A 12,054-nucleotide genomic window follows, 5' to 3' on the forward strand; every position below is an offset into this window, starting at 1 on the left:
CACCTTCCATTTCCTCGGCTGGCATGTTGAGAAATGGGAAAACAATCTTTTACACTACTCTTCTTTGGTCCAGGATGGAGCTGAAATCCAGCTCAGGGGACCAAATGGGGTGATGCCCAGAAGGTCAGAAGTGACAAGTATTTATCATCTGTCCTCCCAGGCCATTCCAGCTTCCGACCTCAGTTTATCAAATCTCTGCCTTTCTTCCTCCTCCATTGCCTAATTTGATTGGCCTGGGAGTGAGGGACACCTTCTATATTCCTGGTTTGGGCTGTCAATCTAGCAGTTTTGGTTGTGAGAGCGGTATGCACAGCAGCAGCAGAGGTCCACGTTTTTCTTTGCCCAGAACACCAGATGCTCGCTTTAATACCTGAGGAAGCAGATCAACTCACTGAGGAAAGGGCCGCGGGACGGGTGAGTGTCTCGCCGAATGTTCGTGTGTGGGAGCCAGGTGCCCCACTGCGGATGGGAAACATACGTGGATTCCTACCATGTGAGGGCTAGCCACCCATAACATGTGTGGGTAACATAATGGATTATTCCCACGTGGGAAAGTAAGTGTATTTTTCCTGTGTGAGAAAGAAAGTGAATTCTTCCCATGTGGGAAAGTAAGTGGATTCTTCATGTGGGAAAGCACATGGATTCTTCCCAAGTGGGGAATGCACAGGGGTGAGATCTAGCCACCTCACCCGTGCGCGGGTAATGTATGAGTGTGTTCCTCCAGTTAGGGAAGCTCTAATATTACTAATTAATCACATTCCTCCCGAAGGGGAAGTTCAATCCATTGCGCTAAAATGACTAAATAATTCAATTCACCTCACGGAATAAATTTTATATAAAACTTGGGCTTTCCATCCCCAGCCTCTCTCTCTTTCTCGCTGTGCCAATTACCAAATGACTCCATCCCCTGACGACGGGTGACACCATCATCTACCGTCCCCCCGGTCCCACCTCCAACTTCTTTCAACAATTTTGCCCTTTTCTCACCTTCCTTCTCTCTTTTTCCTTGCTCACTCTGATCCTCGGAGACTTCAACATCCACAAGGATGTACCCGGCAACACCCCAGCCTCCTGGCTTCTATCTCTCCTAGACTCTGTCAACTCTCCCTCCACCCCACCTCACCACTCATCACCTTGGTCACACCCCCAATCTCATTGGCACAATCCAATGGCTTCTTCCCCTCTGCCTTTAAACATGCCCACATCTCCCCCATCCTAAAATACCCTCTCATGACCCCACTGCCACCTCCAGTTGTCATCCCATCTCCTTCCTACCCTTCCTTTCCAAACTCCTAGAGTGAGTCTTCACTACCTCGAATTCCTCAACTCCAACTCTCTCCTCCTCTCCCTCCAAACTGCTTCCATCCCCTTTACTCTAGCAAAACTGCCCTCTCAAAGGTCACCGATTAACTCCACCTTGCCAAATCTAATGGCTTCTACTCTATCCTAAACCTCCTCGACCTCTCAGTGGCCTTTGACACTGTCGACCATCCCCTTCCCCTGCTCTGCCACTTACCGGCTGTGTGACTTTGGACAAGTCACTTAACTTCTGTGTCTCAGTTGCCCCATCTGTGAAATGGGGATTGAGACTGTGAGCCCTATGTGGAAAAACCTGATGACCTTGTATCTACCCCAATGCTTAGAACAGTGCTTGGCACATAGTAAGCGCTTAACAAATACCATCATCATCATTTATTAACAGTTTCTTATATCTATTATCTTGTGCTTACTATGACACCTTTTGTCAATTTATATTAACGTCTCCACCATTAGATTGGAAATTATTTGAGGACAGAAATCACATCTTCTCCTTGTTTCATACGTTCCCCAGGCACCTAGAATAGTCATGTGCACACTGCAGGTGTTCAATAGATCCTGTTGACCTAGATACTGCTTTTGAGTATTTCCACAAATGGCACCTCAACAGTGGCACAGTGGTACCTCAACAGTGCCATGGGTTGAGGCAGATACAGGATAATCAAAATGGACACATTACCTTAACCCAAATGAGCCTCAGTCAGAGGAGTAAGAAGGGAAAGTATTTTATCCCCACTTTACATATGGAGGAACTGAGGCTCAGAGTCACATAGTAAGCACTTTAAAATACCATTAAAATATGTGAATAGTTTGGATAATTGAATTTTCTCTTTTTATTGGAGATGGCACACTAATTTAACAGGTCTGTCATTCTTTGACAGAGGGGATGCAGGTGTGTTATAGGAGCAGTAGGAGACTTGAAGAGGAGAGCTGTAGGAAATGACTACAAATCTAAATGACAGTAAATATAACTATAAGTAACATTTTGAGATACTCTTATTAGAAAGAAACACACGAAGACGGTAAAGGTAATAAATTAAATTCTTCCCAATTCTTGGGATTAAAACAAGAACTAGACAAAAAATATTCCATCCAAACAGTTATTTTATTCATTCAGTCGTACTTATTGTTTACTGAATGCAAAACACTAAGCACTTGGGAAGAGAAGCAGCTTGGCTTAGTGAAAAGGGCACAGGTTTGGGAGTCAGAGGTCTTGGGTTCTAATCTCACCTCTGCCACTTGTCAGCTGTGTTACTTTGGGCAAGTCACTTAACTCCCCTGTGCCTCAGTTTTCTCACCTGTAAAATGGGGATTAAGACTCCACGTGGGACAACCTGATTACCTTGTATCCACCCCAGTGTTTAGAACAGTGCTTGGCATATAGTAAGCTCTTAACAAATACCATCATCATTATTATTATTATTGTGAGAGTACAATATAACAAGAAACAAATACCTGCCCACAATAAATTCCTGCCTACAATGAGCATTTTATAATGGAACAATTCCCCCTAATATGAGAACAACCTATAATGTGAATAGTTTGAATCTTTATGAAATCTGGCAACTTTAAACAGCAATTTTCCCATGGAAATTTCACCTTAGCATTTATCCATGTGTATTTGAACTATTTGACAATGTGCTTACAAAGAAAATGGTCAGGAATAGAAATAGAAATTGAGTTCCATACCTTAGATCTTCTGCATCTAATAATAATAATAATTGTAAAGTGCCTACTGTGTGCCAGGCACTGTACACAGCACCAGGGTAGATACAAAGAAATCAAATTAGAAAGAGTCCCTGTCCTATGTAGGGCTCACAGTCTCAATCCCCAGTTTTGTAAATGAGATAACTGAGGCACAGAGATGTGAAGTAACTTTCCTATGGTCACCCAGCAGACAAGTGGTGGAGCTGGTTTTAGAATTCATGCCCTTCTAATTCCCAGACCCAAGTTTTACCCACTATACCATGTTATAGTATTTGTTAAGCACTTATAGGCAATCAATGCTATTTATTTAGAACTATGTACAGAGAACTATAAGTGCTTGGGAGACTCCTTAAGGAGCTGACTAAGCACTGTACTAAGTGCTGAGGTAGATACAATGTAATCAATTGGGACACAGTCCCTATACCAAATGCCAAATTTAGCCAAACTTCCTCTTAAGACAAGAAAAGGAAGGGCAGGCCACAGGGGACATCTTACCTCTTGGAGGAAGAACCTGCCTTACCTCCAACTTCCTGGCAGTCCTCCTATCTCTGCCAATGAAAAACCAGACCTTCCCACATGACCCAGCATCTCCAAGATCTGCCCTTTCCTCTCCATCCAGACTGCTACCAGTTATGTAAAATCACTCATCCTATTTTACCTAGATTACTTCATCAGCCTCCTTGATCCCAACATTCTGCCTCTCCCCACTCCAGTCCATAATTCACTATGCTGCCTTTCTACAGAAACGATCAGGGCATGTCACCCCCACCACCCTCAAAAATCTCCAGTGGTTTCCTAACCATCTCGGTATCTCCGCAAGTGAAAAGCCGGGGTAGGGACGAACTTGGGAAGGCCTTTCTTTATTTGATTTTTGCAGGATGGTCTTTGTTGGCATTTTGAGTCCAAAAAGTTCCACAAACCAAAGATCAAAATTCAAAAGAAAGTGCTCCACCAATCACTTAACATTAGTGTCCTCAAAAGGAAAAAAAAAAGAGCAATTTGTTTGTACCAGTTTTTTGATTTTGAAAGTGTCTAATTAAACTTTCTCTAGAAATGAGATTTGTGGTAAAATAATAATGTTAAGTGCGGTATTTGTGGAATGCTTACTATGTGTTTAGGCACTGTACTGCCTACTTGTTTTGTTTTGTGTCTGTCTCCCCCTTCTAGACTGTGAAGCTGTTGTTGGGTAGGGATTGTCTCTGTCTGTTGCCGAATTGCACTTTCCAAGTGCCTAGAACAGTGCTCTGCACACAGTAAGTACTCAATAAATGATTGAATGAATGAATATCAAACAAAAACTCCCCACTGTTGGCTTTATCACCGTGCCCCCTCCTACCTCACCTCCATTCTCTCCTTCTACAACTCAGCCCACGCACTTTGCTCCTCTGATGCTAACCTTCTCAGTAAGCCTCAGTGAGTCTCACTGCCTACCCCTGGCCCATGTCCTTTCTCTGGTTTGGAACGCCCTCCCTCTTCAAATCCGCTAGACAGTCACTCTCCCAAACTTCAAAGCCTTACTGAAGGCACATCTTCTACAAGAAGCCTTCCCAGATCGAGTCCCACTTTTTATCATCTCCCACTCCTGTGTCTCCCTAACTTGCTCCTTTGCTTCTTCCCCCCTCCATGCTTATATCTGTATTATATCTGTAATTAGATATAGATATCTGTAATTTTATTTATTTATATTGCTGTCTATTTACTTTTACTGATGTTTTGATGCCTACTTACTTGTATTAATGTCTATCTCCCCTCCTCTAGACTGTGAGTTTGTTGTGGGCAGGGATTGCCTCTCTTTATTGCTTTATTGTACTTTCCTAAGCCCTTAGAACAGTGCTTTCCACAGTAGGCAAAATTGAATGAATGAATTAATTAATGACTTTTTATGTTTTTTTTTAAATTCTCACTGTGGCAAACACTGTTCTAAGTGCTGGGACACATACAAGTTTATAAGTTTGGACATAGTCCATTTCCCTCATGGGCTCACAGCATTAATCCCTGTTTTACAGATGAGGTAACTCAGGCCCAGAGAAGTGAAGTGACTTTCCCAAGGTTACACAGCAGATAAATTGTGGAACTGATTAGATCCCGAGACCTTCTGACTCCCAGGCCCGTGCTCTTTCCATTAGGCCACAGCTAGCTTGATCTCAAATCCCAGTCTTTTCTCATCCTCCAGACACATTCTGGAACTTAAAAACAGAAATTATCAAATACTCAATAGAATCTTTATCAGTTCAGCCAAGTGACGTATTTTCATGTCCCAGGCTTGGCTTCCAACCTTTCAATTCTCTGAATATGCAAAAAATTGATTTCAATTTGACAGCTGGAAAGTGATCTTTGTTGGACAGTGTTGTTGAGCAACTGATAACCCACTACCCAGAAATGGGAAAAGTGTGGTAACAATAACAATAAAAATAATTAAGGTACTTAAAGTGCTTTCTATGTGTCAAGCTTTGTTCTAAGTGCTGGGGTAGATGCAAGTCAAATTGGTGAGACATGCTTTGTCCGGCACGAGCCTCATACTCTTAATCCCCATTTTACAGATGAGGTAACTGAGGCCCAGAGAAGTGAAGTGAGTGGCCCAAGCCACTCACACAGCAGATATGTGGCAGAGCTTTAATTAGAACCCAAGTCCTTCTGACTCCTATGCCCATGCTCTATCCAATGCTTCTCTATGTTGCAGCCAGTATCCAGTCAGTCAGTCAATCAATCAATCAGTGGCATTTATTGAGCAGTTACTGTGTGCAGAGGACTATACTAAAAATTATAGTCCCAAATACTAAAAATTTGGAAAAGTAAAACACAACAGATTGGGAGTCATGATACCTGACCAAGGGATTACAGTCTAGAAGGGGAGAAAGGCAGAAAGTCCTAGTGGTTCCCAAATGAGCCAGACTAAAGTCAGACATGCCAAATCAAAGTCAAGGTCTTCAAACAAAGTTTGCAGATAAAAGTCAAGAAAAAAGAATAAGCAGCTCTGATCCCTATATACTAGAGCTCATTAACTCAAAATGCATTTGGAATAAGCTTAAGTGGGATTCCAAATTTCTGGTCTGTTAATTCGCTTGCTATACATTTTTCAATGTATAGTTCATTACAAGTTCATTGCATTTTTAGGATGGGTTATATATACCCCAGCATTTAAAATTCCAGCCAGTAACTCCTACCATTCGTCTCCAAACTTCTTGAGCAAGTTGTCTACACCCATTGCCTCCACTTCCTTTCCTCCAGTTCTCTCCTTGACTCTCTCCAAACCTTCTGGCTTCTACTCCATTTATAATTTATAATTCTTTTTATGTATATTAATGATGTTCATATATCTATAGGTCTATTTACTTATACTGATGCTTTTGATGATGCCTGTTTTCTTGTTTTCTTTTATTCATTCAATTGTATTTATTGAGCGCTGACTGTGTGCTGTACTAAGCGCTTGGAAAGTACAATTCGGCAACAGAGAAAATCCCTATCCAACAACGGGCTCTCAGTTGTGATGCCTGTCTCCCCCCTTCTAGGCTGTGTCTCTATTTGTTGCAGAATTGTACTTTCCAAGCACCTAGTACAGTGCTCAGCACACATTGTGCTCAATAAATACGATGGGAATGAGTGGTATTAATTGACCATTTTCTGTCTGCATAAAGTGTTTGTGGGAATACAGTAGAGCAGAGTTGGTTAGACGTATTCCCTATCCATAGTGAGTTAACAGCCTAGAGGGGGGAGACATACATCAATATAAATAAATAATTTCTGGGTGTGTACTTAAGTGCTTGGAGCTGAGTGGGGTGAATACAAAATGCCCAAAGGATCAGCAGAGATCAAGGGGATCTTGATCAGAGATCAGAGATCCCTTTCTAGAATGTGAGCCTGTTATTGGGTAGGGACTATCTCTATATGTTGCCTATTTGTACTTCCCAAGCGCTTAGTACGTTGCTCTGCACTCAGTAAGCACTCAATGAATACAAAATAATAAATATACATAAATATAAAAAATTGCCATAAATGTAATAAATATAAAAACCCCAACCTGCAGACAGGGAAACAATGTCCTCAAAGAAATACTAACTCAGAACACCAATCCAGTGTGAAGGAAGAAACAGGATGGTAAATGGGTACAAGAACGATTTTATTAAGAGATTCATTAACCACATGGGACTATGTGCTTCTAAATATTAGAATTGAGTGAATGAATGAACCAAAAACTACTGTAGTGAGAATCCTTGATATGAGAAAGCATGGCAAATTTCACCATTTGAGTTTACAACAAAAAGTTACACTATGCTCATGGATCACCTATTCTTTAAAAAAAAACCTTGACCTCATAGCTCCTTCCAGTTATCGTCCCACCTCACTCTTACCATTCCTCTCCAAACTCCTTGAGTTGTCTACACCCATTGCCTCCACTTCCTGTCCTCCAGTTCTCTCCTTGACTCTCTCCAATCTGCTGGCTTCTACTCCATTCCACCTCCATCACTTCAAGGATATTGCCCTAAGGTCACCAGTGATCTTCTTGCCAAATCCAATGGCCTCTATTTCATCCTATGACTCGGTTGTAAACTAGCTTTTTCCTGCAATCTAGTTATTATTATTTAGTGCTGTCCAGACGTTTCCAATTCTGAGTGACTCCATGGATATACTTTCTCCAGAACATCCTGTCCTCTGCCATAATCCACAAACCTTTCTAATGGTTATTCCATTATCATTGTTATGGTCTCTATCCATCTAGCTGCTGGCCTGCCTCTTTTACATTTTCCCTGTCTTCTCCAGAGACTCAGTCCTCCTGATTATGTGTCCAAAATATACTAATCTAAGTCATTTGATCCTCCAAAGACCATTTTGGTTTAATTTGCTCCAAAATCCAGGTGCAGATTCAAAATTAGAACCCACATCCTCTGACTCCCAAACCCATGCTCTTTCCACTGAGCCATGCTGGGAGACTGGAAAAAGACATCAGGTGCAATAAAACAAGATTCAATCTACAAAGATGAAAACCCCTCATCTTACTCTCTGCATGCAGGAGAAACTTTTCATTTTAGGCAAAGGGTGACCCCGCCCACTGAAGTGGTGGGGCACTGTAGGGGTGAGGTTTGTGGGGAGAGGGCAGGGCAAAGATGGAATTGGGAGGAAACTGGGGAGAAAGAGGTGAGAAAATATGTCCATTGGTGGTGGCAGTGCCTAGAGGCTCTGGGCTGGGAAATGACCCAGAGCCCCACCTCATCCCCAGAGAGATCCTAGCTTCTGTGCAGACTGAGTGAGGCAAAGAGGTGTCATCCACACATGGGGACCCAGGGATGGAGACAAAGGGTGCTGCTAGCCCAGCCAAGGTGTCTGGGGAGTTCATGGGAACCCACCAAGAAAAAAGTACACCTTAGGGTCTTCCTGCTGCCCCTCTTCCCTTCTCCTATGGGTCTGTTGGCCCCTGGGAAACATTTCAAACATGGCCCTTTCCACCCCACCCAGCATTCAGGGTAAAGAATGCCCAACCCCTATGCCACTGCTGTTGGGAGAGGGGTTATGTTATAGTCCATAACATAACATTTGTTACTGGACCTCACTGGGACCCCAACGGTCTGCTAGATGACTAGACTAAGTGACTAGATTTTGACTTGACCAAATCCCATCTCACTAACATGGCATCATCCCTTCCATGGGTGCCTCTTGTCCCTACACCAGCTGTCTGCCCTCATTGCTGAGACCAGGCATGGCTTCACTACAGATGCCTGTGCAGCTGCGGAGGACAGTCTGAGGCTGAGAGGCTGGATCCAGGAGTCCAAAGGAGGGGTGGGATGGGTCAGAGACAAATAGGAGCAAGGGACACCTCCCCCGCTTCACTGACCCCCACCATTCCCACTCCTGGACTACAGCCCATTGTTTTCCCCATTCAGAAGGTGGGCTTTGAGTCACACTGACTGGAAAGCATGGTGGGTAAGGGTTGAGGAGACAGAAACAACTGAGTGGGAAATTCTCCATTCTGGCTGGATATAGCACATAACTGGGGTGGGATGAGGAAAGCTGCTTGAAACAGGTCCCTTCCATCCCACCTTCTCTGCTCTGCCTCCTTCCCCAAACCCCAGCCAAAACCCCAACCTGCAGACAGGGAAACAATGTCCCCAAAGAAATACTAACTCAAAACACCAATCCAGTGTGAAGGAAGAAACAGGCTGGTAAATGGGTACAAGAATGATTTTATTAAGAGATTCATTAACCATTTGTGACTATGTGCTTCTAAATATTAGAATTTAAGGAAATCATTAAAAAGCTCATTATGTCTTCAGTATTCTCAGATACAACAGGCTCCCATGACGATCAAAAAATGTGAAAAGTCCTTCAGGAGCACACACTTACCCTAGGGTAAGGGAAAAAGATGGAGAAATCTAAAGATAGCAACAAAGTCAACAAAAGTGACTGCAAAGATGCTTGAAAAAAAGAAGAAAAAAAGTTCATATTCAATACATACAAAATATGTTAACAAACTTTTAGCTACAATTTCCTGGAAACAAATTACTAAGGGACACTTCATGCAGAAAATGGCTAGGTGTGAAATTCATGATTTTGTATGTGCACATCTATCATCATGATAGTAGAATTTATATAGTGCAGGCTCAACTCTCATGGAAGCACATCTCCACTTTTACATATAACATTCCTGTTAATGAACAAGAACTTGTGAACCATGGAGGGATGAGATGACTAACCGAGGCATCTTGTGCCTAACATTTTTCACCCACAGAGCCTTCATGACTGTTCTAAATTAGACCTCATATTCAGGTGCCTTGTTTTATTCCAAAGATAGCTTCTTTGGCATCTACAAAGCAGCTGAACTGGTAAGTCAGTGTTTTGGGTATGAAGTCATAGTAATTTTATGGGGAGAAAAGTTTCAGAGAACAAACTGGCCAAAATCAAGTCGAACTCCAGATTTCCCACCCTCCTCTACCACAAACTGTCCTGACCAAGTCAACACTGTCGAAATGTTGCAGGCTTGGAGAATTTTTTACACTCCTCCTTCATCATTTTTATCTCAGCACTGCTAGGACAGTGAAGACCATGGCATTGTGAGGAGTCACCTTGGAGAAGGGCTGAGAAGGGCAGTTCAGAGAATTAGGAACCTGCAACAACAGCTCCTCAGACTCCTGAAGATACAGCCCCAATACACTGCAGAGGCAAAGGGGAAAGACTGGCACAGGCTTAAAGAGTAGCCCACCCTAATGAAGCCAAAGGCACTGTACCAGATATGCATGCCTCTGCTTCCAAATCGCTCAGTGACTATACTTTCTCCTGGATAGGGCCCATGTCTGGGTGCTGTCTTGTGACAACATGCAGATGCCGATAAGGCACGACCTCGAGGTGGCAGTGTTGAAGACTGTGGAGAGGTAATTGGGTAATTGGAGGAGGGAGAATTAACTGAGCTGGGCAGTTCTTTCAGCTGCCATTCCCTCAAACTAACAATAACTTTGAGTTAAGGTAGAATTTAAACTCAAGTCTGTTTTTTGATTCATGGTGGTTTTGGTGGGTGCCATTTTCTGATCTGCTCTGACATGACATTTAATACCTACCAAATCCCTTTAAGCCTCCAAATGAATCATTTCATTCATTCACTCATATTTATTGAGCATTTACTGTGTGCAGAGCACTGTATTATGCGCTTGGAAAGTACAAGTTGGCTACATATAGAGACGGTCCCTACCCAGCAACAGGCTCACACCAAGTACTCCTTCCTGCCACAATTTATTGAAAGCAGAAACTCCAGAACCATAACATATGGCTGACTACCAACCACAGTGATAGTATTCTCAAGTGTCGATAACTACAAATTAACGAGATCTAAAATGTAAGTGCTGTAGTCCAAAAGATTAGATTTAACTAAATTACTCTATTTCATATATTTTTATAAAGTAGGAACCTGAGCCTATGTCTTCTGAAGATCGTCATCTTCTCAGCTGCACTTACAACACAAGGAACAAGTAAACGAGCAACTTTATGCCACTTTCAAACTGTTCTGTAAGGCATTAGATGAATGGTCTCTACTTAAGTAAATGTTACTGCATTACAGTAAGAGAAGCAACATGGCCTAGTGACAAGAGCATGGGCTTGGGAATCAGAAGTTGTGGGTTCTAATTCATTCATTCATTCAATCGTATTTATTGAGTGCTTACTGTGTGCACAGCGCTGTACTAAGCACTTGGGAAATACAAGTTGGAAACATATAGAGACGGTCTCTACCCAACAGCGGGCTCACAGTCTCAAAGAGTGCCTCTGCCACCCACCATCCCACCTCTGCCACTTGTCAGCTTTGTGCCCTTAGGCAAATCACTTAACTTCTCTGTGCCTCAGCAAAATGGGATTGAGACTGTGAGCCCCACATGGGACAACCTGATCACCTTGTATCTATAACAGCACTCAGAACAGTGCTTGGCATATAGTAAGCACTTAATAAATACCATAATTATTATTATAATTATTACATTATTCTCATGTAAAAATGGTGCCAAAAACTAACAGAAGAAAAAATTATTAAATCTGAAGAAAATCCCCAAAAAACAAAACACTAAAACTGAGGAATGCCAGATGATTACTCTCTAAAAAAGGGAGTATATAAGCTGCATTCTTGTTGGTTCTGAGTAATAGATTACTTGGAAGTAATGTATTCATATTGTTCAAAAAGGGAAAATCTTTAGGAGATGGGTTGAAGGGGTATTAAAAGATCACACATCCCCTGCCTGCTTGCAGTTTATTCATTCCATCTTCTTGGTAGAGCCCAACCATCAGCAAAACGCCTGCTTTTCTAATTTTCCATGCTTGACTGCACCAAATGTACATGCCTGTTGCAATTATGCACCTAGGCAAATATAGATGTGCCCAGATATTGATTATTTTAAGTCTCTTTAAACCAGAAAAACACAACCTAAAAATCAAGATTCAATACCTGACAGGCCAAACAAATACCATTTCATTTTACTGCCCGACAGAAAAAAAAGACAGTGAACTTTTACTCTCATCCTTTACATTAATACAGAAATGCAGAAATGAATATTTCCCGTT

The sequence above is a fragment of the Tachyglossus aculeatus genome, chromosome Y2, assembly GCF_015852505.1.
Source record: "Tachyglossus aculeatus isolate mTacAcu1 chromosome Y2, mTacAcu1.pri, whole genome shotgun sequence".
NCBI lineage: Eukaryota > Metazoa > Chordata > Mammalia > Monotremata > Tachyglossidae > Tachyglossus > Tachyglossus aculeatus.